Raw genomic sequence first — 26,616 nt, forward strand, 5'->3', positions numbered from 1 at the left:
ACAGTCAATTTTGAATTTTCAAAAATTCGCCAAAAATCGAAAAATGAACTTGGGCAGCTGGATTTGGGGGTTTTAGACTATGCTCTTTCCAAAAATCGCGGTTCCGTTCAAATCGGAGTGTGACACCTCAAGTGGTTCCCTTGCTAAGCCTTCAAAAGGTAGATTGATTTAGATAACTCTTAGAATGTAGTACATGCCAAATTTTAACCTCTTTTAGGTCATTTTTGATGGGTCAAACCCCTTCCCCCTTACCCTCTCAAAAACCCTGAATATAGTTTCGTTCTTAGAAATGGATTTGCCCCAGACCTGCATTGGCTCTCGACTACCCTGAAGATGATAAATTTTTTCAACTTCCATTTTGAATATTTGGCTGAAAGCCAATTCGCCACCAGTGTTCCTATAAAGGTCACAGAGTTCGTAAAAATTGACTGTGTACCAACAGCATTTTCTATTTTTTCCATTTGAGTAAATGAAAGGGAAGAATTTTCGGCTACAATTTTCTCTTTTTATAAAATGCCTTTCATCGAATACATACCAGAAAATTCATCCAAACTTGGTGAACCACGATCTGGGCAATTCCTTGTTACGATATATCATTCAAGGTGCCGGGTCCTTTACGAATGACGTAATATAAAAATAGACGCTACACAGCGTGTTTCGTTTCAAATACGCCGCAGAAGTCGCAAGGTCGTCAAATGATACCATTGGACTGGTTTCAAATAGACAGAGGAGGCGCACAGCGACGACGGTATCAGGGTCTGGTATGGCACAGGTACAGGTTGCTTTTTTATACGTACGTAAATATCTACTGATTTACCATCGGACCAGAAACTCAACTCTTCTGGTGTGTATTATCTCGTGTACGTATTCGGAGGAACCATCTACGATCGTGGAACGTGGAAGTACCGTATCGAATCTCCCAGAACCGAAGTATGTACGTACGATTCGATCGAAAGCGAATTTGAAACCATTCGTATCGCAAATCCTGCTGAATACCACGCTTGATGCTCTGCAGTACCTATAGTGACAACTTTGTTGTTGATGCATTCCTCGAACTACTCGAGCTTATCTGCGTTCTGCGTCGCTATTCTTGCGAGGCGAACTTGAGTTAGGTGTCGTGTTACCTCACCTCCCTGTTTGTTGCTATCAATCTGTTTCTATGCAAACTCGATCACACTCCGATGATCCGAATATTTGGCAATGCTGAAGAGTGGAGATGTCGAGAGCACATCTTTGCTTTTGGATTCCTCGTCCTTTGGCCTTTTCCATGCACTGAAAGTTTCGGAATAAGTACGTTCAATATCACCAAGTCCTGGAGGACTGACGAGTAGTGATCCAGCCCCAGGTGGTTGCTTGGCATCTGCAGGCAGCGTACTAAAAAATTGTAAGAATAGACGAGCACGCGGTGGTAGCGTCGTTGTTGGCGATATCAGATCAGATTTAGGTCAAAATCTAGGAAATGCCCTGTTGTTGGTTGGGCCGGGGATGGCGTAAGTACGACTACCGCCGAGGGTATCCAAAGCAGCTCGGCCGATATCTCGTACGGCCACCACGGCGTCCTAGCTAGATCCGTATATAGGTTACACATCGCGCAAAAGGGGAACGTCTACACAAAAAAGTAGGTTTTGTGTGCCGAACTGTGGCCGAGCTCGTATCGTACCTCTCGCCTCGCCTCGCCTTCTCCATAACGCTCTCCGGCGCAACGTTACATAATACGTACATTAGCAGTTAGCACGAGCACCTATATTTTTTTACACATACTCGTATACCTCGTCGTCGTAGTATGTACATACGTATGGTACGTACCACGGTACCGTCGTCGTCGTAGTCCAAGTCGAAGTCGCAGTCGCATTCCGAAACAGCGCACGGGCTGGGCGACGCGACGCTGCCTGCACATCGACTAAGTCGAGCTATAACAGAAGCCAGCAGCGGTAATATTAGCACGAGGCACTAAAAACCGGATTTTTGTACACAATTATCTGGTTCTAGGTCTTGCGAAGTTCGTTTCCATAATTTATTTTCACGCTTCGGACGATATCGACCATCGGCAAAGTATCTCCTTCTACCTACCTCCATCCCTACCTCTATCTCAACTCTTGCTATGTACATAAGCGTATTATGCTCAAGATATGTACCTCGACGTAATCTGGTCACTGGTCAGGGTACCGTTGGCTCGATCTTGAATTGCTTATAGATGATGTTTGCAAAGTCAGCAGATATGCTGATACGTACCTACTGCAAAATGTAGCAGATCCTCTCGATGGCTTGCTATATGCGAAAAGTTCTTCAGTTGATGTTCAGGTATTTGCAGAATTTGTTTGCTTCATCCCCTTTAAAGATCAGTCAGACCTTTGGTGATTCCAACGTGATTTTATCGCTGATCACAAGTTTCTCATTAGCTATCGTAGAAAATTTTGCAACTTCACACATAGGGTGTCCAAAAAAGTCCCCAAATTGTCTAGAAATGCGAACAGAATGCTAAAAAGTCACATTCCACAACAACTCAAGCCCCCTCTCTTCCGCTCAAAAAAGTCACCTCTCTTTGCTCTTGGGTCATTCCACGTCAATTGGACCAAGAAGTGGTAGGGGGGTTCAGCGACTTTTTTTACAATTTTTCCTGTGGAAAGACCCACCGAAGGGATGACCAATGGCGCAAATCGCAGCCCTCTAGCCCATTTTTAAAGGAAGCCAAGGGGTGTCAACGTTTTCAGTGAACCAGAAATATCATCCATTTCAGCAGTGGATTACTCGATAACCGCGATAGGTACCAAAATGGAACATGGTGATATCATAAAAATCAGTGTTGCCACTTTTTTTCGTACAAAAAATTAGCTCAAAAAGTTTCAAAACGTAGTTTTCACATCGTTCCGACTCTCAAAAATTCTGAAAAAAATATATTATGAACAACTTTTCATGCTGAACAACATATTGAAAAATTGAGATGGTAACATGTTGCAAGGTTGATTTTAAAAAATTTTACGTTTCCAAAAAAATGTGATTTTTTGATTTAAAACATGAAAAAAAGTTTTGATAGGTGAAGTTGACCCCTTTTTTAACGTATCTGTTGAAAAAGTTGAAAAACCCTTTTCACTGGATGAAAAAAACTCCTCACAAAAAAATCAAAATTCGAAAAAATTCAAAAAATGAACGAATTTTTATTTTTTTGTTGTGAGTGTACATTTTCATCAACTTTTTCATGAAATACGCCAGAAAGAGGTCAAAATAAGACAACTGAATAAATTCAAACTTTTTTTGATGTTTGAAATTTGAAAATTGATTTTTTTCGATTTTTGATTTTTTTGTGAGGAGTTCTTTTTATCGAGTGAAAGGGGGGTTTCAACCATTTCAACAGATACGTAAAAGTAATTAAGGGTCAAATGGGTCAACTTCACTTATCAAAACTTTTTTTCATGTTTTAAATAAAAAAATCACATTTTTTTGCAAACTTAAAATTTTTTAAAATCAACTTTGCAACATGTTACCATCCGAATTTCTTAATATGTTGTTCAACATAAAATGTTGTCCATAATATATTTTTTTCAGAATTTTTGAGAGTCGGAACGATGTGAAAACTACGTTTTGAAACTTTCTGAGCTAATTTTTTGTACGAAAAAAAGTGGCAACACTGATTTTTATGATATCACCAAAAAGCCGTTCAAAACCCCTTACTATGGGAAAATGTTCCATTTTGGTAGGTATCGCGGTTATCGAGTAATCCACTGCTGAAATGGATGATATTTTAGGTTCACTGAAAACTTTGACACCCCCTGGCTGCCTTTAAAAATGGGCTAGAGGGCTGCGATTTGCGCCATTGGTCATCTCTTCGGTAGGTCTTTCCACAGAAAAAATTTCAAAGAAGTCGCCGAACCCCCCTACCCCTTCTTGGTCCCACTTACGTGGAATGACCCTCTTGCGGTTTCTTTGGAGATTTCCTTTCGATAGGTAGGCACGTAATTAAAATTGTAAACGCCAATATCATCTTTGTTCGAGTCTACAAGTATATGGACGGGGGGAGGCCGATATTTTCACGAATTTACAAATTTTGAGAAACTGCAAAACTTGAAATACTTATCTATTTGTATGTTGAGACTGATTGAACTTTGAGCAAATCTAAGAAATCGTGGAATTCCAAAGAGAAAAAAAATGGAAATCAATCGATAGGAAATCAAAAATTTTACATCACATCCAAAATTCAACGTCAAGGAAGAGAAATTTAAAGAGGAAATTTTTTTCTAGAATATTCGTGTTTCTTTTTTAAACGTTGAAAAGTTCTGGCAGAGCCTTCGACTAAAAATTTGCCGACCAATAGGTAAAAATACTAATTTTACCGATTAATATCATAACTATATACGTAAAAATTTTCATTTTTCTGTTTCGGATTTTTGGAAGCTCAAATGTGAATTTTACTATTTCTAAAATGAAAAACAAATTGACCCAAGCGAAGCAAGAGCGAAAGTTTTTGAAAATTTGATTCCTAAAGATCTATAAAAACAATGTTTTTTTTTATGCAAGGAGTTTATTTTTGGCTTTTAAAATTTTAGAATTTGAAAGATTTTTTTTGGAATGTTTGTAATTTTGAAAAAGAAAAGAGAATAGAGACGCGAAAACAATACTTTAAAAGGAGCGAGGGCGAAAGCTTTTGAAAATTTGTGTTTTGAGGAGTAAAAAAATAGGTCTTTCCTTCATCACGAACCCTTCTTTTGTCGGCCGGCTCTGCAGAAAGTGCAGGACCCGGACAAACTGGCCTCTTTGCCCCCCTCCTCCTCTCGATAGCCTAAGTGTTAAGGGGTACTCTAAGCCCAATATCTTTTTGGTGAGAAGGGGCGAGCGAAGTGAGGACGGAAACTTTTCTGAACTTTTTTGTATTTTACCATCTGCTAAAGACTACCTGTTTTTAGACAAAATAGCTCTGAAAAATAACGTCATTTTTTCAAAATTCCATTAAAAAAGGAAAATAAATTTAAAATTGAAAATCTAATTGAAAAAAAGCGGGACATTTTGATAAAAATCAGGACAATTGCATGGCTATCAAAATACATCGGCAAAAAACAGGATTAGCAAGATAAGCAGTATGCACTTTAAAACATCCTGTAAGTACTCGTAAATTGAAAAGTGTACTTGTTTTTTGTTTTTTTTTTTTGAAAAGTCATTTCTGGTCGGAAATTTTCTTGTTGAAGAGTGACCCTCTGTTCATCGAAGAATCGTCCTCGATCCTGTAGAAATTTCGAGTCCCTTGTATGAAGAGCTCCCCTTACAAGTATTAAATTGAAAAAAAAAAGGAAAATTAAAGTCTTGCAAATAAATTTTGAAAATTTTACATTCATGTTCAAAATTCCAACGAATAACCTCCGTTTTCAAGAAAGACCCTTCCTCGGTCTGCCCTGCCCCAAAGAAGACCTCCAAATGTTGGAAAAATCAAGAATAAAACAACATGAAAATGCCCCCCTCCTATTTCTAACCCACTTTTCAAAAAACCGCCTTCAGCCCCATAGAAGTGATGGTTCCCTTATTTGGAGCTCCTCCAAGTTGGAAGAAATCAATAAATTAACTGAATTCAAGTGGGTATTTTTTTCAATTTTCGATGCGAGTAAGTGTATAATTATTTTTAGGAATTTAGGTAGGCTCAAGTTCCACTTTTTCATCATCTATGTAGAAAGAGGAGTCAAAACTATTAAATGTAAGTAAAATGCTGTTCTGAGGAAAATGGACCAAAGTCAAGGACCAGAATGTAAAACATGAAAATTTTTACGTTTTCAATTTTTTTTTTCATTTTTTGAGGGTGCTTAAGTTTGACTTTTACGTCATGTAAGGGTAGTTGGGGGGGGGGGGGGGGTGAAAAATTACGTTACCATTATTTCAACTTTTTGAAATAATTTTCACTGCTCTCTACGTTTATTTTCAAAATTCGAATTCGCGTGAATTTTGGGTAAAGGTCACATACCCGCTGAGCCCTTCAAACGAACGCTAAACCTAGTCTAAATTGAACGAATTTCGTTGAAATGATTCCAGTTGAGGTGTTTTCGAATCTCGTTAAGATGGAATAAAAAGTATAAAACAAATGAATTAGTCGGCCTTCTAAAATCAACGAATCCTGAATTAGATTCCTTCGTTGTTAATTTTAATAATTTTTATAATCTATTGGAATTCATCAAACACAGATCAATGGATAAAAAATCGATTTCCATTGAACTTCATCGACTATTACTCAATTCGTCGTATCGATGGCCGCTGACTCAATTTAGTATATGTATACCAATAAAATAGAAGTACTCATCACTCGAATTCATTCCAACTCGCGATATCGCTACAAAAAGATGAACATTCCTATACCTAATTGCTCGATGATGATTACCATCTAAGATACGAGTAGGTAATAGGTAGGTACTTAGTTGCCAACCTACCACTTGTGTATACCTTAATTACCACTCATTCGCTACAAAGTACCACCAATTTACGAACATTAGCGAAAAATCACGTTATAATCAATTACCATTAATTTAACATTTATATCAATTACGTACCTCTACCTATCTCTAAATTACCTTGAATATATTACGAGCAATTTCATTTTTATTTATAATTCTATAGCATTATTACCTTTATCAAAAATTCATCCTTTTTGTCATTAAATTTCTGATTCAATATCAACGTATCAATTTTCTATGTCTTTTTCCTGCGGTGGTAAGAATATAACCCTTTCACCAGCAGCGTCTTTGAAAAGGAAAAAAAAATCAACGACGAGTTTCAATAAAAGTGAATCACCAAGGTGTATTCATTTTTTCGTGCCATCTGCGATGCAAATGTATCTGAAAATTGGCATTTTTCCTGCTGATCGTCTTGTCAACATGTTGTGTTGTTTTCCATTTCGTTGAACGACAGGTAGCTAGATATCGACCTTGAACAAAGTAAAATGAGATTATTACTCGTCGAGTGGAGTACAAATAAGTAAGCGCCAACATGTACCTACGTAATAACGTCCGCGTGTTTTTTTCATTTCCGATATTTCATCTGTTCTGGTAAGTAAAAGAGCACTACAGAATTTCGATTGGTTGTAAACAGAAACACCTCGCGTACGTGCAGTAATCGGGAAATCGCTTGCCAAGACATTTGTTATTGATTACGATAATGTGGATCGTGAGGGAAGCAGCGCAGCGACTGCGAAGGTGGCTGCCAGATATTGTGACGGGCAGATGATATGTGTATTACTTCGTGTTATATTTCGGCAAGTCACGAGTATTTTTCGACTCCACTTCTCTTCTTCTCGTCTCTTGAGACGTCTGCGAGTCTCTTCCTAGTGGTAGTACAGATAAGGTTTTGCAGATCTGCTTACAAAACTTAATTACGAAAAGCTGACGATGGCGTTATTTTATTTGCTGTGCTGTGTGAGTGTGTAAATATGTACGAAACAAACGGCGTAGTAAGAATTCTTTGGGAACATCTCCTCGATCTATGAGATAATTATTTGCTTTAAAAAAAATATTCCATTGCTTTGAAACCGCTTCGAGATACCTATGGCGGAAAAAAAAATACACGAAAAGACGCAAAATGCTGGAGATTTTGTTTAATGACCATCTCTATCGTTCATAGTGATAGAAAATATACCTACCAAAGCAGCGGTTATTAAACTATTAAAGAACCAGTTTGAAAATTATGGAGATCGATGAACTCTGCGCAGTTCAAAAATTTTGGTTACAATCTCGATACTGGAATGACTTTTCACAATCGACGATTCTAGCATTATTTTTCTACATAATGAAACGGTTTCGTTCAGACTTCGAAGTGAAAATTGGTTGATTTCACGGCTTCTCCGATATTTTTATGGTATCACTATCTCACCCTAAGTATTCGTAATTTCTGGTTTTATCGTTGAAATGCGAATTTCAAACCTAAAGTCAAGTAATAGGATGGCCATAAGGTCATTTTATTCCCAAGCACTATCAAAACCGAGCCCTTTGAAATTCTATAGGTAATACTTGGAGACAGCGAAAATACTCCACCAGCGGAAATTTCAGAAGTTACCTAAATCTGAATTTGGAATTTCGGAGAACCAATCTTCAACAATCAAATTTTGGCGAAACAATAACTGAAGAATTAAAAATTTACCAAATAGAGACATTTTTTCAAACTTGTAAAGATATTAAACACCATCGAGAAAACCATTTTTTTTTTTACTTTTCAAAACACAAATTTTCAAAAACTTTTGTTCTCGCTTCGCTCGAACTTCTTTTTTTTCTTTTTCAAAATTGAAATTCAAAAAAAAAATGTATCATTCAACTTTCAAAGTTTTAAAGTGAAAAAATGAACTTCTCGTACAAAAAGTATTTTTTTTAATGTCTCTCGAAGTACAAATTTTCCAGAGATTTCACCTTCACTTCAGCCAGTTCTGTTTTCGTTTCCAAAATTAACATCCTGAAAAAATCTTAAGGAATTAACTTCTTGCATAAAAAATATACATAAGGTATCGTTTTTATTTTTCTCAAAATACAAATTTTCAAAAGTTTTCGCCTTCAATCCGCTCGGTCCCGTCCTCTATCTTTTCAAAATCAATTTTTTAAGAAAAACATCGTTTTTATAGTCTTCTCGAAATCAAATTTTCAAAAACTTTCACCCTTGCTTCGTTCGAGCTAATTTGTTTCTTGTTTCAAAGTGAAAAAAAATCATATTTGAGCCATTGGGGCCCCCAAAAATCCAAAACAGAAGTCGTACGAACTAGTTGAACTCCCTCCCCCTACCCCTCTCAAAAAACCTCAATATAGTTTCATCTTTAGAAATGGGGTCAAATTATATTTGCCTCGGGCCCGCATTATTGGTTCTCGACGATCCTAAACACTTGGAAAATTGAAAATTTGATTCTGGTATTTCCCGAACATTTCCCCGAACGTTTATTTCCCCAATCTCTCATAGTCCGGCATATATCCTCCGGGACAACTTTTTTCCTGAAGAGGACATCCTAAGGAACATTTTAAAGCAAACTTGCGCAAAAAAACGTTGGCCTTACTTACAAAATGGCGGCTATTTTGATTGACAGGTCAGCCGAAATCGCAGATTTTGCGATTCAACATAGAACTTGCACGCAATTTTTCAAACTTTATAAAGGTAGATCGAAAGATCATGCAAAAATTCATCACCTGTCAAAATTTCAAGAGCTAAAGTGCGTTTTTCGATTTTTGGTGAATTTTTGAAAATCGAATTTAGGGCAAAAATGAGGGAAAAAATCACAATCTTATCAAATTGACCAATAAAGCTGAAATTTGGGATATACCCTATTTTCGACATTCCAAATCGATTGGAAACGGTTTCAACCCGTTTTGAGGAGTTCTGGAGCCTCCAGCAGATTTTTGATAATCGAAATTCCCACAAAATTCCATCAAATTGGAGTTGTAAAGCTAAAATGTATTCTAAAAACTAATTTCAATACGCTACGAAGTACTGCAGGTGAATTTCAAGTCGTTTTGGATCCTCCAGCCACTTTTTGAAAATTCCTGAAGCCTCCAGCAGATTTTTGAAACTTTAAATTTTCACAAAATTTCATCAAATGGAGATGGAAAAAAGCTGAAATTTACTCTACACTCCAATTTTAACACCCTCTGAAGACGACTTCAGGTGGGTTACAGTCATTTTAGGGCCTCCAGCGACTTTTTTTGAAAATTACTGGAGCCTCCAGCAAATTTTTGAAACTTTAAATTTTCACGAAATTTCATCAAAAATGGAGATGGAAATCTGAAATTTACTCTTCACTCCAATTTTAACACCCTCTGAAGACGACTTCAGGTGGGCACAAGTAATTTTAGGGTCTCCAGCGACTTTTTTTGAAAATTACTGCAGCCTCCAGTAGATTTTTGAAACTTGAAATTTTCCCAAAATATCATCAAACTAAGGTGGAGAGTCGAAATTCATTCAGCAAACTAATTTCAATACGCTACGAAGTTGACTGCTGGAGAATTTCAAGTCGTTTTGGAGCCTCCAGCAACTTTTTGAATGGTTGTATGACGTTTTGTTGGAAAATTGAAATTTCCTAAAAGTAGCTGGAAGCTTCAAAACCATTTGAAACCACCATGCAGTCTGCGAAGTAAATTTCAGCTTGCCAACTCCATTTGATAAATAAATGTTGGGGAATTTCAAGTTTCAAAAATCTACTGGAGGCTCCAGTAATTTTCAAAAAAGTTGCTGGAGGCCCTAAAATGACTTGAACCCACCTGAAGTCGTCTTCAGAGGGTGTTAAAATTGGAGTGTAGAGTAAATTTCAGCTTTTTTCTATCTCCATTTGATGAAATTTTGTGAAAATTTAAAGTTTCAAAAATCTGCTGGAGGCTTCAGGAATTTTCAAAAACGTGGCTGGAGGATCCAAAACGACTTGAAATTCACCTGCAGTACTTCGTAGCGTATTGAAATTAGTTTTTAGAATAAATTTTAGCTTTTTAACTCCAATTTGATGGAATTTTGTGGGAATTTCGAGTTTCAGAAATCTGCTGGAGGCTCCAGAACTGCTCAAAACGGGTTGAAACCGTTTACAATCGATTTGGCATGTCGAAAATAGGGTATATCCCAAATTTCAGCTTTATTGGTCAATTTTGTAAAATTTTGATTTTTCGCTCATTTTTGCCCTAAATTCGATTTTCAAAAATTCACCAAAAATCGAAAAACGCACTTTAGCACTTGAAATTTTGACAGGTGATGAATTTTTGCATGATCTTTCGATGTACCTTTGAAAAGTTTGAAAAAGTTCGGGCAAGTCCTATGTTAAAACGTAAAATCTGCGATTTCGGCTGACCTGTCAATCAAAATGGCCGCCATTTTGTAAGTAAGGCCAACTTTTTTTTCGGCAAGTTTGCTTTAAAATGTTCCTTAGGATGTCCCCTTTAAGAAAAAAGTTGTCCCGGAGGATCGGCGGGGGGGGGGTGCAATTACTCCTATTGTCATATGCCGGACTATCATTTCCTCGAATTCCATTTCCTAGAATGACTCCTGTTTTCTCCCGAATTCGTATAAATATTTCCAAGTATGTACTTCGTGTTTCATGTACTTAGTTTTAGCTTTCCCCTTCAAAATAAAAAAAAAAAAATGTCTGTTTTTAAAAAAAATCCAGGTACTTGATCCAAAAACTTGAAAATTGAGCCATTGCTTGATTTTTGCCTCATAATTTTATTAAACTTTTCAAAATGGAAAATTTTTTTTCGGATCCAAAAAAGGATGCATTACGCCAGGAAATCGAAAAATTGAAATTGGTAAAAAAAATACGCCCCGAGTGTGTAAAATTTTGTGACCTCTTCTCCGTCTCCAAAAAAGTCGTGAAGTGTTTGCAGAATACTCGTCAATGAAAAATTCAAATTGTATAAGTACTTCTGACACAATCTTCGTTATACGTTCAAAGACTTTGAAAAAGCTAAAAAATGACGCGGAAAATGTTGACACCTCACCTTTCCCCTCCCCTCCCATCTTTCTTCAGATAAAGACGTCGTAAAGTGAGTATTCGAAAAATGTCCTGCCACAAAAGCTGCTTTTCCAATTTGAAATTTTGTAGTGCATTTTTGTTCCTTTTTAGGAGTTTTGATTTTTCGCCATCTCTGAAGTCTTTCGTGAGTGATCTGAGGGGCTGAAATTTGGCTTGTGTATCGTGAGCGTGCTCAGAATGTGTCTTTTTGAAGGCGGTTTCGAAGTTTAAACTCGTACATGGCCGTCTCCAGCTACAAAAAAGTGTATTTTGGCATATTTTTCAGTGGTTTTCAGTTTTGTTTTATCACTGAAGCATTTTGAAAAATTTCTCAAAATCATCCCTCCTAAATTGAAAAAAAAATAGGTTTTTTCAACCCCTCCCCCCTGTAGGTCACTAGTTCACCACATGTTACCCTTCCTCCTTGAAACAAATTTCCAAATTTTCCAATCGCATTGGCCTTCCACCTCTCTAACGAGGGTTCGCAAATTCCTGTTGTTGTTGTTGTTTTTTTTTTTTGCAACAATTTTCACACTCACACATAGGTACCACATTACTATATCTACTCATGCAAAAGGATTGTTTGGACGGACGCGCGTGCGCGATTTTGTTACGCGACGCGTTCTATGCAGAGCTTCGACAATAATACGATATAATTCTGGAAAGACCACTTTCTACTTTCAAGGACGCGGCCGACGCGTCGGCCAAAAGATTCACTCTATTAATGACACTAACTGTACGTATGGTATGGATACGCGAAATCGAAATAAACACAAATTATTTAGAAATACCTACTCGCCGTATCTACCTCTTTTACGGTGCGGTGGAGGTAGCTACTCTTGCCAAATACATCGTATATGTAGATACGTACACCATACAAAATGTACATATTATTGTGCTGTGATATCTTCGCACACCCCGACGACGACGGGCGATCGATGCCTTCACGTACTTTTACACTTTTTCAATATGCCAAGAAAACAAACAAGAAAACAATGTTCTTCTTCCCTTTTACGTGAGTAGATAAATATCGGCAAGGTTGAGTTAATCTTGGAGCATATCCGGTTCGAGATGAAAAATTCGTCGACTAGAAAATAAGACGATGAAGAAGAAGTGCAAAAAAATACATACCAGAGAAAATTCCTATCTCATGTTGGCTCGATTGCTGCTGATTTATGAGTCCGCGAGAATTTGCCTGCTTCACCATCGAACATGGATTCGAACAGACGAAGACTTGGCAGAATACCTAAAATGAGTTTTCTAGAATTTTACAGAGTTGAAACTCGCTCGATTTTAAATTTTTATCTGGCTCGATGAGTGAAAATAGACAATTTTTTATCCTTCGAAATTCGTACATGAAGATGGCTGGCCAACAATAAAGTGGACATGATGAGACACGCTGGCGAGATACGAGTAAAAAGGGCAACGACTCTGCCAAAAAATGGAAAACCATTCGCGAGTGAGTCGATTATGCAAATTTTCCTGTGATTTGCACAAGTTAACGACACTCGAACGAATGGAAAAATTCGATACCGGTAATAATTTAATATATTATACCGATGTTTTCGTAATTTTTAATCGCACAAGCCGAACGGCAAATACTTATAAATAAATAACCTCGGGCAAGTGTAGTTCTTGGGCGTAGGACAGAGGTGAAAGAAATAAAAGTACCAATTGGTAGATTTGTCATCATCGCTTCTAAAAACACAGAAGCACAGGTCTCTTGAAATAGGTATTCAATATTTTCTATATTTTGGGGTCTGTGAATGGAGGGTTGGAGAGGGGGGGCTTGTGTCAAAAAAATATGCTGAAATCCAAAATCAGAGCTATTGAGAACATAAAAAATATGTCGCATGATTTTCAAATTTTTTCCCCATAAATTTGATCAAAATTGATGGTGAGAAGGTAGGGGGGGGGGTGAAAATTCAAATTATCGAAAAAAATTATGACATATCTCGCTACTGGTGCATGATTTCAAAGGCGTTGATTCTGATTATGGAAAGTATTTTGTGATGAGCAGGAATGCCTCCACTACGTATAGTAGTGCTTATTGTACTCACCACGTATCCTAGTTATTCTTAAAATAACTAGGTATCGTAGATATTAAAATATTACCCGTTTCCCGTGAAAACTACTTTTTTACCTCGTTGAGATTTGAAGGTTACGAGGTGATTTTTACCTATATTTCCCAGATTCGCATAGGGTTTGTCTCTATGTGAAATCTGGTCGATTCTCACTTTAAGTTTTATCCGCGGCCGCGATAGATCTTCTCGTCAACGACCGACTTTATGTCACCTATGGACTATGTCCATCCTCGCACTTTGATCAATCTTTTTTATTACCCGCTTGTTCAGATAAAATTGTGTATTATTAACGTAAATTTGTGGTTCGTATCAAAGGGATCGACCCTTATTTCGGTATTTAGGATCACACCCCATTTTCCGGACATGGGAGTGTGTACCCAGATGAATATGTACAAGAGTAAATCATAATTATCGACCGGCCTAGTTTTGGTGAGCCACCGAAGAGATAATTAACGCGAACAGTTAAGGTAATGGAAAAAGCCTTTTAAATTATGGAGTGCGTTCCTCCAACTAGAATTAATTATAACTTTATCGTAATTAATTTAAATGACAGCGACATGACTAAACACTGTCATATTCGACTCGTTTCGTAATTGTACTTTAATTAATGATCGATACCTGTATGATTGTTAAGCTTCTTATCCTCTTTAGAGATGCAGAGATTTGTTCCTCTGCATTCTCCCTTCTTATAATTAGGAATAATGCATCCTTTATTCATAAGATTTTCGACTTGTATTGAATATAAACCTAATACAGGAGGTCAATACTGGTTGTTTTGAGTTTTATTTGGTAGCAATAATCTCAATTTATAATGTATGGTTGATAGTAGAAAGACCAAGAGCCTTTTCACTGAGCTAGTCAGGTTCTTAGGAAATATTCCCTCCCTAAGGAATATTTCTTGGATTCTTCACATATGCGAATAGACTGATAATAAATACCTAATACGTTAATTATTCCCCTTAACGCATATCACAGTCTTTATCCCTTATTAACTATTACAATTTCTTTCTAAACTAACAAAAAATGAGATCCCCTAAGTGATGCTTTGAGCAGGAGGTTGAAGCTCAGAATTTTGAAAAATGCGACCTCGGTTCAAAATGTAAATTTTCAGGGACACTGATTCTCGATTTGATGACTATTTATCTCCAAAATTAGAACCCAAATTTGAGGGGAGAGTTGGGCTCAACGGTTACGGTTTTAAATTTTTTCATTCTTTCTCTACCTTTCTTTTCGAGGGGGGGGGGTAAATTTTTTGAAAATGTTCTCAATGCATCAAGGTAGGAAGAACGTACCATATCCTTTAAGACACCGAGATCCCAAAATGAAACATATGTGTACTTCTACGTCAAAAGGGCCCATTTGGTCGGTGCCGAGAAGGGTGTAGATTTTATTTTTCAAAAATCGGTGCAATCTTCCAAAGTTTTCCAATTGATTTAAATGGCGCGCGAACGTGAAGCTTTCATGGACAGCTTCACACTCAAACACTGTTGGAATCGACTGGAGAACATTGGAAGCTTATTTTGATTTTTGAAAAATAAAATCTATACCCTTCTCGGCACCGACCAAATGGGTCCTTTTGACGTAGAAGTACACATATTCCGAAAGTTCACCTTCTCTCAACTTTCAAAATGTTTAAAAAATGATTTCGAACAAATTGAAATTGTGAAATTGACGAAAAAAAAATCATTTAAAAAATGGTATGTTTAGTAACGTTTCATTATGGTTATTTTCCACTCGTTCGTTCTCCCACGCTTGAGAAATTCGATATGTGCGTCAAATATCAAGTAATCAGTTTCTCACTTGATCGTATTTTTCATTTATTTTTTGATGAGGTACTTACTTACTTCGTTATTTTAATCTACATTACATCTTATTTGCTCAAATAGGTACATGTACCTACCTACTCAAATTGACGAGTAATTTTTATTTTAATATTGACTGATTTACATATTGAAAAATGGATTTAATTAATTAAGTGATTCACTCATCAGTTATAATAATATTCTTTATTCATTTCTTATGTTACAGATTGAAGAACTCTTTTTCTGGATTCTAACTAAATTTTGGTTCATATTCAATGGCGGAAGGTAAGAATTTTGAAATACCTACTTTATCTGTTGTAATAATTTTCGGTGTTGGTTTTGCTGTCAAAGTGAATTCAGGTGTGTGAATCTTTTTCTGAGTGTAGAAAACAGTGATCTTAAATTATCTGTTTGAAAGAAAAACTAAAGTGATGAATTTTTCGTTTTGAGAAAAGAGGAAGTGCATGGATATTTACTTTTTTCATTTTTTGAGAATTCGAAGTTTTGAAAATATGTACATCTTCCATTTGTCAAGATTTCAAAAAATTTAAATTACCAATAACTCCTTGTTTTTTCTCGAAATCGTCTTGATTTCTTATGAAAATTGCAAAATGGAATCTCTATTTCACCAAAACTGCCACAAAAATGTCGTCAAAATTGCAATAAATCTTGCTTTTTTCCCCAAAATTTGTTGTTCACCTAAATTCTAAAAAAGATGCCTGGGTTCTTATAACAGTTTCAAAAAGCTTATTCGTGCTCAATTTCCCAGAATGTCTAATTTATATATTTATTTTTTTTGCCAAAAATTGCTATAAAGGTCACTGCTGTTTTCTCCTGGAGTTCCCTATGAAATTACCAAAAAGTCCTTTTTCGGAATAACGACAAAGACCTACTTCTTTGACTAAATTTCAAATAAGTTGAACAATGTTAGTCAAAATTGCCAAAAAATTTCGTACTTTACTTAGACAAAAATTGCAACAAGGTTAGATTTTTTTCCAATATTGTCAATATTTTTTGACAAAATTGGAAAAATGTCTCATCTACGATTCCATATTTTCCTCAATTCTATCCAGCCTCATCACATCGCATTCCATTCTACACGCGCACCTGCAAATATCCTGCCACCAGTTCGACTCCAAATGACAATGACAACTCGCAAGAATGCAACTGCGAAATGACATCTGACCCCATCAACCCAGTCACACAGCTTGGAAAAGCTCCACAAGTAATTTTCCACTATTGACTGGAAACTTTGCTTCAAACTCGACAATACCTACCATATAACAATATCTGCAGATATTTGTAAACATATCCGAAGAACATTCTCGAATACCTAATATTATTAATTTATGGCATATTTTATTCGCCATTGATAACAACGCCAGTGGGGTAGCAGAATGTACTGCATCGATGGGCATTGGGCATTAGTAGTACCTTACCTACCTATACGATACACAGATACTGTATATCTTGAGCTTGACGCTCGACTCGTCACCGAGCTCGAGATTTTATTAACGAATAATTAATACGAGTAGCATAACACTACCCACGACTGCCGCAGCAGCCGCCAAGATGGCGCAATAATCGCTCACTTGTGCGGTATACAGTACACAAAGTAGTAAACTTATGCACCTACAGTAAATATGTAAAAGGTGGTATCTAGATCTAGATCTGCTATAAATGCGATGAAGCCGACTCGTAGATTTACATCTCCCAGTCTCATTTCACGACGATGACGACGACGATGACCAATGACCACCCACTCAAATCACACTACCGTATAATTTCGACTCATTTATAGTGCTACATATTATCTACTATTAGGAGATACGAGTATCCTAAAAATAGGATTCATTCCGCAGGTTCTGGTTGTCGTGCATAGGGGCAAAAAATAGTATCTAGGCGATTCGTCGCCGTCGTCTTCGGCATCTTCATCGCCTCGCACCTCGTCAACATTTAATTAAAAACCGATACGCCACTAATACGATAGTGTGCGCTGGTCGTTCGCTAAATATAAGAAAGAAAGAAAGAGTGAGATGGAAAGAGAAAGAGAGACCGATAAAATGCCGAGATAGGTATGCGGTTATGTCGCAAGCTACACGTAGCGGGCAATTGCGTTGTCGTGTGTCAATAATTGACTCGTTTTTAAACGAGAGCCATCATATACACAACTATAAAGACTCTCGTATAGTACACATACACTTCTGTCTCTGTCTCACTTACTCTCTCTGTATCTATCTGCCATAGGCGTTACATAACGACCGCGCCAAGTCGAACCGCGTACACACGCTATCTTGTTTGGTGCTGGTTCGCGATCTTCGTCCAGCTCTCTTACCTAGTACCTATATGCTCTTGGGAGCCCCCCCCCCCCAAATCTCCTCCTTCAATCGTCGTCCTTCGTCCTGGGAAAATCTACCCTTATATTCGGAGATCCGGTTTCAATCTTGTACGAAAGAAATAGGTCATCGTATGCCAAACGAATTCCACCCAAGGTAATATCCGCCATAAATTAAGTACAGATACCTACATAATTATCTTTTTTTTTTCAATACAATAAATATTATACGTAGGTTCAATTAACCTACAGCACAAATTAGAAAACTGAAATAAGAAAGGATCAAAAAGCTCGAGAAAAATGAAGGAAGAAAACCTACAATTTCAGTTTGATACTCAAATCTACATAAATTCCGTTTTTGGCGAAGTTTCGAAAATTCAAAAATTCTTATTCACAACTGCTCACGTTCATTTAAAGAGAAAATGTGATATTTTTGAGCCATTCATCCCGCAGAATTTGAGAAAATTCGTGATAATTTCGCACCTCAGGAGTACATAATAAGGTTACATCTCAAAAAAGTGAAATTTTACAGGAGAGTGATTTTCCTTTTTTTAAAAACTTGATTCATTATTTTTATCAAGTTATAAATAATTGTGGGGAATGAATAGCACCTCATTTTAACGGTCTGGTATCCTACCTTCACTTAGCATAAGAAGACTTTGAAAAATAAAATCTTAAAAAGGAAATATTTCAATGTTTGGAAAACATTTTGAGTTATAACCTTTCATTAAAGTTGATGTGGAGGCGAAAGGAATTGTCCAAAAAAATTTCATGTTGACAATGTTGTAGAGAATTAAAGGCTATAGGTGGATAAGTATGGCAAATTTGCCCCCGAGAGCTTCAGCGTTGATATTTGCATGGAAGGTGGGTACCCTTGAGCGCCTTCCGCCACGAAAGTTTCAGATCCCCAGACCCACCCGTTTTTGAGAAACCCTCACTTTTATGAAATTACAATAGACATTTTTTTCTCAGCCCCATGTGAACCGATTTTTTTCAATTTTTTGGTATGTTGTAATCATCCATAGGAGGTATCCCCACAAAAATTTTCACCCCTCCCCCCATATTTCCCCTCCAAAATGACGTTTTTTTAGCTTTGTTTGTCCGTTTAAGCAATGATCATGATTCTGCACAAAAATGGGAATAGCATTTTTAAATGTGTTTTCGATCCCCAAAAAACATATATTTTTTTCAAAAGAAATTTTTTGGTGGGTCGTGGTCAAAAATTGAAAAAACTAACAGAGGGGGTAAAAATGAATTCTGGTGTAAATTATTGTTTTTGGTAAACGAGGTGTCGTTTCCATATGAATCGAACCCCCCGAACACGAATATGACGTCCAATTTAATGCTAGCCTCAACCACACCCCTCCAGTGCCTCTACCCCCCTCAATTTTTACTGTATTAAAAGTTGAGCTATTTTCATAATATTAGTGTCGTTTCCATATCAATCTAACCCCCCCCCCCCCCCCGAACACGAATATGAAGTCAAATTTTATGCTACCCTCATCCACACCCCTCTGGTGCCTCTGCTCCCACCTCAATTTTTACTGTATTAAAGGTTGAGCTATTTTCATAATGTTGGTGTCATTTTCATATGACTCGAATACCCCGAATACGAATATGACGTCACATTTAATGCTACCGTCAACCGCACCCCTTTAGTGCATCTGCCCCCACCTCAATTTTTACTATTATATTAAAAATTGAGCTATATAATAATATTGGTGTCGTTTTCATATAGTCAAACACCCCTAACATGAATATGAAGTCCAATTTAGGTCTATACTCGCATCTATCCTCTTCCAGGCTACAGCCGGCTCCTCGAGAATATTAAAGTTTGACCCTTGCGATGTCGTTGAGTTTTCAACCTTCGCGAAACATACCTTTAATAGTAATTGATTTGATTTGAAGTAATTATTGGTCGAGGATTGATCGGAGTTACCTAAAAAATGTACTGTTTAGGTGGGGGCAGAGGCACTGTAGGGGTGTGAATGAGGGTAGCGTAAAATTTGAGGTCATATTCGACATTCGTGTTCGGAGGGTTTGATTCATATGGAAACGACACCAACATTATGAAAATATCAAAACTTTTAAAATAGTATAAATTGAAGTGGGGGCAGAGGCACTGGAGGGGTGTGGATGAAGGTAGCGCTAAATTGGACGTCTTATCGTGTTCGGGGTGTTTGATTCATATGAAAACGACACTAATACTATGAAAATAGCTCAACTTTCAGTATAGTAATCATTTTGTTGGGGGCAGAGGCACCTGAGGGGTGTGGATGAGGATAGCATACAATTTGACTTCATATTCGTGTTCGGGGTGTTTGATTCATAATTATGAGAACGATACCAATATTATTATATAGCTCAATTTTTAGAATAATAGTAAAAATTGAGGTGGGGGCAGAGGCACTGGAGGAGTGTGCTTGAGGGTAGCATTAAATTGGACGTCATATTCGTGTTCGGGGGGTTCGATTCATATGGAAACGACACCTCGTTTACCAAAAACAATAATTTACACCAGAATTCATTTTTACCCCCTCTGTTAGTTTTTTCAATTTTTGACCACGACCCACCAAAAAATTTCTTTTGAAAAAAATATATGTTTTTTGGGGGTCAAAAACACATTTAAAAATGCTATTCCTATTTTTGTGCAGAATCATGATCATCGCTAAAACGGGCAAACAAAGCTAAAACACGTCATTTTGGAGGGGAAATATGGGGGGAGGGGGGTGAAAATTTTTGTGGGGATACCTCTTATGGATGTTTACAACATACCAAAAAATTGAAAAAAATCGGTTCACATCGGGCTGGAAAAAAATTTCTATTGTAATTTCATAAAAGGGGGGTTTCTCAAAAACAGGGGGGTCTGGGGGTCTGAAACTTTCGTGACGGAAGGTGCTCAAGGGTACCCACCTTCCATGCAAATATCAACCCTGAAGCTCTTGGGGGCAAATTCGCCATACTTATCCACCTATAGCCTTTCCAATCGACATAATGTCGTTAGTTTTTTTCTAGAGGGCTTAGTTTTTGAATTTTTCTCAAAAAACTAAAATTTCATTATGCGTGCAAATTCATTTTTCTGAAAAGTGATCAATTTAAAAAATTTTTCCATGTGGTACAAACCAATAAAAAATGCACTCCTTGTGACTATTTCCAACTGACAAACATTCAAATAATCAAAACTGTTTGTTAACACTTTGTACGTATGTACAAAATTTGCTCAAAAAAGGTGGAGTTTTTTGAGATGTCACCTTATAACTCCAAACAACTTGCAATGTTGTTGGAATTTTGAGTTAGGCCATTTGCGTTTTTCACAAGATCTAGATAATGTACCCAACTCAAAGTGTTATTTTTGGTTGAGGGGGGTCATACAAACCCCAAAAATGCAAAAACGTCAAAATCAATTTTTTTTGAGATGTAACCTTATTACTCCCGAGGTGCGATTTGTTCTCAAACAATAAATTTTAAATTCAAGTTGTCTGAAAAACGGGGTAACATGCATTAATTTTTTGGGCAAGGAAGGGTCGGTTAAGCATTTATTCAGAACAAAACCGTCTCAAGCCAAATTTGGCAATTTTGGAAAAAAACAAAATACATACCTAATATTCAAATTGCACAGGACGAAGGAAAAGAGGAAAATCGCGTAAAAATTTATCCAACTCGAAATTTTCCTATTTTTATAGAGAACTAAAAAATAATACTCACAAAAGTATTATAATATTGAAAACAAAAAAAATAAAAGTTTTGTATAGGTGGGTAATTCTCAGAAAAAGGGCCGGTTCCCGTTTGCGAACCATGAATAGGAAAATTGACAGCCGAAAAGCAACCCGTTTGCGAACCACAATAGAATAGAGATGGCGAAGAAAAAGAATCATTATGCTCATACATTCTAATTCAAAATGTACCCATTTGCGAACCAACCCCCAAAGGCCCAAAAGTAGGACTTTTGCGAACCACTCTGTTGTCCTTTTGCGTAAATATGATGAGAAGTAGGAAAATACCTATCATATTGCAATTTCGCTCCATTTGAAGGGTAAGATGGCAATCCAAAAATTTCATCTGAAAAGCCCCCAAGGCTGGTGGTCTACATTTTCTCCGAGGGACTTTTTCACACCAATTTTCGGGTCTACGAATTCCTCAGGGGGACTTTTTTTATACTCAGGTCTACAAATGCCCCAAGGGACTTTTTCATCGCAATTTTTGAATCTACGAATGCCCCAGGGGGACTTTCTTATACCCGAGACTCGGGAATAAAAACGCCCCGCTTGGCTTGGATGTGAATATTCCCCCGAGGAATTCGTAAACCCACGACTGGTATGAAAAAGTCCCCACAGGGCATTTCAGGCCCAAATTTCGAGTTCTTATTATACACGCTAGGACTCAAATTTTGAATTTTCATTCCCCTCTCCACAGTGATTTTTTGTCAATAGGTAGCATCTGTAAAGTGAGAGTGACCTAACTGCAAAATTGTGATTTTTGAGATACAAGCAGTTCAAGGCATGTAGGTACTATTTTTTTTTAAACTTCACTTTATCCAAGTACGTAATTGTGCATGTTGATTGACCCATTCCACTCAAGATAGATTCAAATATCATATTTTCCTACCACAGGATGGGGTCGTCTCATTTTTGTGGGGAAAAAATTTGCAATTTTAGGTCACTCTGCTGTTGAAATCTTAGTTTTGAAATGACCCTTTGAATATTCGTATAAGTTATGTAAAGTTTTGAAAAATAGTTCAGAGGTATTGAATTGTAGCTATTGGGGGACGGGGTGTTTCCTGGACCACTGAGTTACGTGAGGTATTAGGTGAACTTTTATTTTTAAGCCAAAAAGGCGTTGATATGTTTAAACCTAACTGGTTGGTATTGGTTCGCAAATGTCTTACATTGGCTTCAATATGAATCACTCGTTCGCTCGGAGTTCATTTTTAATTTGAATCTCGTTGGTTCGCAAATGTCTCAGTTTTAGATCATTAATCAACGCAACAAAAGAGGAATAATAACAATAGGGTGGTTCGCAAACGTCCTACGCCCCAGAAAAAGGTAAAAATCGTGTACATGACAAATTTCTCAAAAGTTTTAGCATGAATTTTTTTTTTTTTTTTTGGTCCATTCAAGGATCATCCCCCACACATTTCACATATGGTATTGAAATTTTTAGCCCCTCCTTTCATTGGTGTACATTCGATTTTATACCCCAAATGTCCTTCGACTTGGCTGTCACACACCATGTTTTTGAAAATGAATGTTATAAAGTGTCATGAACTTCATTTTTTTTTGGAAAAATTGACACATTCTCATTATCTTAGAACACGAAGGTCCATTATTGTGCAAATGGCAATTGCAATAAGTCCATAGGAAGCTGACATTTCACATTTGAAAACTGTCACACACTTTTTGCGCAAATTTTAGAGCAATTTTCAATTATTTTTGGTAGCTTCCCAATCCAATATTTTTTTCTGGTGAGTGGCTGCACTGGTTCACTGTCTTCATAAAAATGTTACCCCGCAATGTTATTCTCATAACCTACGCAATGGCTCGTTCTGATCGTACTTGTCTCTGAAAATATGATATTTCGCAAAATTGGTGTCCTTCGGCTTGCCTTTTTATTTACCCTGATGAACCCGCCAAAAACGATAATTAAGAAAGGGAAGTTATTCTACATGATAAGTACACATTTATTACGTGTTAAAAATCGAATAATGTCCAGTAGGTAAGGCTAGAAACGAAAAAACGTTGAGATTGTCCTTCGGCTTGTCCAGCGCCCATGTTGTCCTTCGACTTGGCCAAATTTCAGACAGCTGTACTTTTATCGCGCTAGTCGACATATTACACGATAAAACAAGCAAAATTTGACATTTTCTCCCTCCCCACACCTCACCTCTACCCCTACCATAAAAATAAGTCCAGATTCGAACTTTGCGGCCTGAAAAACATAAATTGACATATTACACGATAATATAAGCAAAATTTGACATTTTCCCCCTCCCCCCTCCCCACGCCTCCCCCTCCACCTCTACATAAAAAATAACTCCAGATTCGAATTCTACGACCTCGAAAACATATTAATCGACATATTACACATCGATGAGGGTCGAATCCTAATTATCGCTGTTTTAGGGTGGCCGGGGTCCACAGTGGGGGGATTAAATTGAGGCCAACACTAGAACAGGGATCTGGGACACCTATACAAATGATTCCCACTTGAAATTTTCCAAAAAAATGATTTTTATTTTTCAAAATTATGCACATCAAAATTGACCTTTTTTCTGAGAATTACCCAACCTTATTACTCCCGAGGTGCGATTTGTTCTCAAACAATAAATTTTAAATTTAAGTTGTCTGAAAAACGGGGTAACATGCATTAATTTTTTGGGCAAGGAAGGGTCGGTTAAGCATTTATTCAGAACAAAACCGTCTCAAGCCAAATTTGGCAATTTTGGAAAAAAACAAAATACATACCTAATATTCAAATTGCACAGGACGAAGGAAAAGAGGAAAATCGCGTAAAAATTTATCCAACTCGAAATTTTCAGGGTGTCTAACAGGTACTGCAGGTACTGCAAGTACTGTAAAGTACTGCATTTTGCCTGAAAAGTACTGCATTTTTTCTCAAACTCATTTCATTTTTGGCGAAAATTGTGCTTAAAATGGTTAAAAACCACTATTTTTCAAACAAAATTCCACAAAACTTTTTTTCGCCCTCGCTTTGCTCGGGCAATATTTTGATTTTCTTTTCATATTTCTGAATTTTAAAAAAACTCATAAAAATCACATTATGTTTGGTCAGTTTTCATCTATGTGTATACCTTTCAATTTTTCCAACGGACCACCTACCCAAAGTTGTCAAAATTATAAAAAGTCAGCAAATTTGCCCAAATGTGCTGATCGTGTTGGGACTCGTCAATGTCAATAAATTTTGAAAATTTTTAGTCTTAATAAAGAGGTTTAATTACCAACTTTTGTGAGACTTGAATAGCACATTTTAAGAATTTTTCGCCCTCGCTTCGCTCGGGCTGAATGCAGTTTCTCTTTTTCTGAATTTCTAGGTCTATTGGTTTTTCTTTTACAAAATCAAACTTTCTAAAAATCCATCATTCAAACTCAAAAAGATGTTTAAATCCAAAAATAAACTCCTCACATGAAAAAATTTTTTTTTTATTGCTCGAAATACGAAAATTTTGAGAGCTATGCCCTTACTTCGTTCGGGCTTTTTTGCTTTTCTTTTTTGGAACTGAAATTTATTTTTAAAAAATGTTAAAATTCTGAAATTTTTAAGCCAAAAAAATCAATCTCTTCCCATAAAAAACCGTGTTCTTTCATTTATCAAAACAGGAATTTTCAAAAGTTTCTGCCCTCGCTAATACGCTCGGGCTACTTTCTTATTTGCTTTTATGGTTATTATTTTATTTTTTTATTGAAAAATGAAAATGATTTTTTTTCAGTCATGATAGGCTATGAATATATACCCTAATTGTAATTACAAATTATAAATTCAACTATTCGGATTTCTTCATAATTTTAGTGTTTGAAATTTCAAGTTTTTGCTGCCAAGTGGCAAATTGATGTTTGAAAACTCCTGAAAAAATGGAATTCATCTTTTTTAAAAATTTTTTTGAACCTCAAGATATGATAGCTGAAACTGAAAACTGAAAACAAACTGAAATTAACAAGTTTTTCCATGTAAACTAAAAAATTACTGCTTAATTCCAACTGTTTCAAAAAGATTTTTTTTGGGGGGGGGGGTGTAAGCTGGATTAAAAAAACAAGGTACTGCAAAAAGTACTGCAAAAAGTACTGCAAAAGTACTGCATTTCTTCCGAGAAATTTTGTTAGACACCCTGAATTTTCCTATTTTTATAGAGAACTAAAAAATAATACTCACAAAAGTATTAATATTGAAAACAAAAAAAAAAAAACAAAAAAAATAAAAGTTTTGTAGTTGCATGTGCCAAACAGCATCTTTTTTTTACAATTTTTATTAATAAGCAGGATTTTGTGGAAATTTTTACAAAAAAATCCCAACTTACTCGAAAGTTTATCGAAGCATGACTTCTTGACAATTTTGACCAGAAATGTTGACAATTTCGACAAAAAAAATCGCGTGCAAATTTGACAAAACTTAGGACATTTTGACTTGTTGGTAGTCTGCACAAAAATGTTGACAATTCAGTAAGAAATCGAACAATTTTGCAATTTTGACGAGAGAGAATGAATTTTTAGCAATTTTGAAAAAAAAGCAAAAGTTTCTGAAAATGTAGAAAAGAAAATTATGGCAACTCAGCGAAAAATGTAGACTTCTTTATTGTGCAATGATTTTAACAAAGAAGCAGGATTTCATGCATTTTTTTATGAAAAATTAGGAATTTTTTTTATACGACGAGTTTGACAAAAAATTAGTACTGAGCAAGACTATTCTGCACTTTTGACCAAAAAAGTACGACTCCTAGATAATTTTGAGAAGAGATTTCAAGGGAAAACAAGTCATGTAACGATTTTGACAAAAAGACAGGGTTTTTATGACAATTTTGAAAATAAGGTTGACAATTAGGAAGAATTAGGGTAAGGTCTCCAAAACGTGAAAAATTGCTCATTTTTTCAATGTTATTATATTTTTTTTTTTTTTAGTTCAGCATGGTAAACATTTTTTTTGTAAAATTTAGAATTTTTTATAAGCTCTTAATAATTGAACAAAATTTGGAAAGTCTCAAATAGAATTGGGCTGGACATAATACCAAAATTTACGAGACCTTTTTCCAAAAGTTCAACATAACGTCAAGAATTCACCGTGATTAAAAAAAAATAAGCGTAATAAAAACAAGACTTTTTGGCAAAAATAAAAACTTGAAAAAATTCCCCATCCCATTAAAAAATGTTTTGTCAATTTAAAAAAAAAATTGACAATTTGGCACGAAATTGGGACATTTCGGAATGTTCACAAAAAACTAGGATTTTTGGCAATTTC

At 36.3% G+C, this 26,616-nt stretch overlaps 1 protein-coding gene across 2 annotated transcripts in view; it reads left to right on the top strand.

The window, feature by feature from the left end:
* sit (stuck in traffic) overlaps positions 1-26,616 on the top strand; it is a 99,525-nt gene that overhangs the window by 7,178 nt on the left and 65,731 nt on the right. Inside the window, exons 1-2 of one of the 2 annotated variants that reach the window (XM_065366377.1) lie at positions 13,659-13,982; positions 15,544-15,602. The gene's annotated coding sequence lies outside the window, so the exon portion shown is untranslated. Of the gene's footprint in view, positions 1-13,658; positions 13,983-15,543; positions 15,603-26,616 lie in introns of those variants that run through there. The other variant, XM_065366378.1, reaches the window with a different exon arrangement.

Source organism: Planococcus citri, chromosome 5 (genome assembly GCF_950023065.1).
Source record: "Planococcus citri chromosome 5, ihPlaCitr1.1, whole genome shotgun sequence".
NCBI classification, from domain to species: domain Eukaryota; kingdom Metazoa; phylum Arthropoda; class Insecta; order Hemiptera; family Pseudococcidae; genus Planococcus; species Planococcus citri.